Genomic DNA, 3458 nt, shown 5'->3' with positions numbered 1-3458 from the left:
AGATGAATGGAGTCTCCATGATAGTCACGGGCTCTGACATCTGATACATCTCATCATAATATCGTTCCCATAAGGTTGCAAGCTTTGTCCCACTGACACTGATAAAGGTCATCGTCTCGGGATCATTGTGAGAGATGATCCAGTGTATCATGTCCGCACATGGGAACACGGGATATCTACATGCAATCCAGTATAAGCTAGACTTGTGAATGCTCATGTACACTTGATGGTCTTTGAGTTGTTTCCCAAAAGTGCCTGCAAATGTTTCATTGACCTCTTGCCACTTCAGTTTGATGTCCTTGTCTAGATACAACTTTGTATCTTCATAGATCGACAGAATAGAGGACACTTGCTCAATTGCTGCTCTAGCTGCATTCCCATCAGTGTCCTGAGATCCTATTCTCTTGGAAGCCATTGAGACAGATGAACACCTGAAAGATCTAGAGACAAGCAACATGCATGGTAAGAAATTTGTTAGTGAAAACAAATCTACTTTGGGGAATGACACAACACATACCTGGGAAACTGATGGGAAAGATTACACAATTTCTTCTGGGAGGTTGGGTGACTGGTTACCAGAACTATGCAAAAGGCAGTTTGGGATGTCTGGGAGGTAGGACTGGTTGTTGGATCTATGCAATGCGCAATCCAGACTGGCTGCTAGCTGCTGGGATTGCGGAATGCACAATTCTAGTTGGGAGTGACTACAGGCTCAGGGATTGCATTGCGCAATTTTCTGGCCCAGCAGTCACTTCCCCTTATAAATGCGCAAAATAGTCATGGAGGGCAGTGATGGGTAGAAATGCACATTTCTAGAGAGGAAGGCAGAGCCTTCCTTCCCCAGATTGCGTAATGTAGTCTCAGTGAAGGCATAATCTGGGCCAAGGTTGGCCCGACTTGCTGATGGGAAACTGAAAGAAAATAAGACAGTGAATGCATGGCGACACTAAGTGAAAGCGAAAGTGATTGAGAGTGCATGCAAAACATGAATGGAAGTTTCAGCAAACAGATCAACATGCATGTGGGTGAAGCGGTTTGCTAGTTCGGCGAACGTTCGTGCAAAACAGTTTCATGCATGTGACAGTAGTGAGATAGCAACGAAAACTGAAATAGAGCTAGGAGAAGCTAGTATACATGTAAATGATAGCAAGAATTTAAAGAAATAAAGAAAACAACACTCACACAAGCAAATACACAAAAAGAGACAAAAATGATGAAAAAGATAAGTTGAGGCCACTTACCGTGAATAGCTGAGCCGGATGTGTGGAAGAGTCCTAGATGTTCTCTAGGATGTTAGAGCTCCCTAGATCGATGTGAAAGAATGAGATTTGATGCGTCAAATAAGTAAGTTTTGGCTCATGGCACGCATGCCACAAATCTAGGAAAAGGCAACACTTGGAGGGAAGTTTCTAAGACAACTTTGCATGTAACCCTCGACTGCTAAAAATAGCTCCCTGAATCATGGGATGCCTTTTGCATGTTGCCTTTTGCTATTCTGGGAAGAGAAAGTCATGCATGCATGCAAGTCAAGTTTCCTTGGTCCTGGGTGGAACTGGTCAACCAGACTGCTCATGCATGCAACTGCTCAATTGCTTGAGAAAAATGCACATTTTTGGCTAGGAGCTGGGATGACTACCTAGGAGGTTTACACAATTTCTGGGCAAAGAAGATGACTGCTGTGCAGATTTGCACAAATTCTGGGCTGTGCATATTTGCACAAATTCTGGGCTGAGCAGCCCTGCTGGGGAAATTTGCGCAATTCCTGCTGGGAGTGTTGGCTGGTAGAATTGCGCAATTCTAGAGCCCAACAGGTTGTCAGACAGAATTGCGCAATTTCTGGAGGGAATTCTGGTTGCCCTCTAGAAATGCACAATTTTCTTGGGGAATCTGCTCAGACTATAGCTGGACCAAGTCTGGGTGAACAACCTGTGAGGGAAATGCATCAAGCTGTGATTGACATGCTGCCTTTGTGCATGAAAAACATTGAAGCTTGTGTACTTGACGAAGCAAGACAAGGTGTTGTGAAAGGTTGGTAGGGAGGCTCCAAAATGGGCTAAGGAAAAATTTTGGAAGGTAGTTGTAGCCGCTACAACAGGGTGTTACAAAGTGGTATCAGAGCAGGTTGCACTCTCAATGGGTCATATATGATACCAAAGAGTGGTATCGAAGTGGATTTCGTTCTCTTTGGGTGGTGTCTACTTTCCATTCTTTTTGGGTGATATATGATACCACATAGTGGTATTAGAGCATGGTTCACCCCTTAGACTGGATGGACGGTGTATTGGTCATGCATTCATGTCAGTTGCATATGTGTTCCTTATGCTTGTAGTCCATGTGCTTGTTGCATTTGCATGGTGTTGATCATGGTTGTAGTGATGTCTCCATGTGAAATTTGATGGTGTTGTTGTGGAATGTGTCATCATGAGTGTATGGCTGTATATGCATTTGCTATGCATGTTAGTGTCTATATGTTGTTATGAATGCATTGTCATAGTTATGGTTATGCATGTATAGTAGGTCAGACATGCATCGTGAGGTCATTGTATGCAATTAGGTAATCCTGATGATATTGGTATGTTATGATGCTAATGTGTTGGCTGAGATAGAGCAGGAGATGAAAAGTATTAAAGTAAAGTTGCAACAATGGACTTGGAGGTAAGAGCAGATCATCATACAGGTTTGTATGGTGGGCATGCAAGTATGTTGGTTGATGTTTGTTATAAGAATCAATGTTACTGATATGCTCATCATTCTATTATTATTATGGTTACATGTATGATAAATGCTATTTGATTAGTGTAGTCATATGCACACGTGTCAGATAGTCATGAATGATAGTAACCTGTGGTTGTATGCATTGTTGTTGTTGTTTTATGTTAGTTAACTTCATGATTATGTTATATGTCATTGATGAATATGTTATATGTTAACTTGTAGTTAGTTCGATGGTTATGTTATATGTTGTTGATGAGAATTGATGATGCTCATCAATAGGTACATTATAAGAGTCATGATGCCACCCTCCAGCTTTAGAACTATCTCTTTCTCACATTTATTTATATGTTTTGTTATATTATGCTTAGTGAGAAGGATAAAAAATGTTTTTTTATGTCATGTGGCCTAATATGGTTTAATTGCAGGAAATGGAGCAATTTTTGAGATGATTTCTATGTAGGGGCTCAGAGTAGACAACAGGGAGAGAATCTAGGGGGTTGTCCACCTCTTTAACTCCCTCAATCAACCCAATATCACAACACTCTCTCTCTCATCAACTCAAGGTCATTGGCAGCCAAGCAAGTGAAAGTAACGAGGTCATTGGCAGCCAAGCAAGTGCAAGTAATGAGGAACAAGATCCACCATTCTCGAGTTGTGGGAGACAAATATTCCTATTTTCTAGGGAGTTGCTAGTAGCTACCCTCTTGTATAAATAAGCATGTAAAATAGATCATTAGGATTGG

Source organism: Pinus tabuliformis, chromosome 5_1 (assembly GCF_031772625.1).
Source record: "Pinus tabuliformis cultivar Carrire ecotype Pingquan chromosome 5_1, CPIR1, whole genome shotgun sequence".
NCBI lineage: Eukaryota > Viridiplantae > Streptophyta > Pinopsida > Pinales > Pinaceae > Pinus > Pinus tabuliformis.
The sequence above is the reverse complement of the archived record's forward strand: the minus strand, read 5'-3'. Positions refer to the sequence as shown.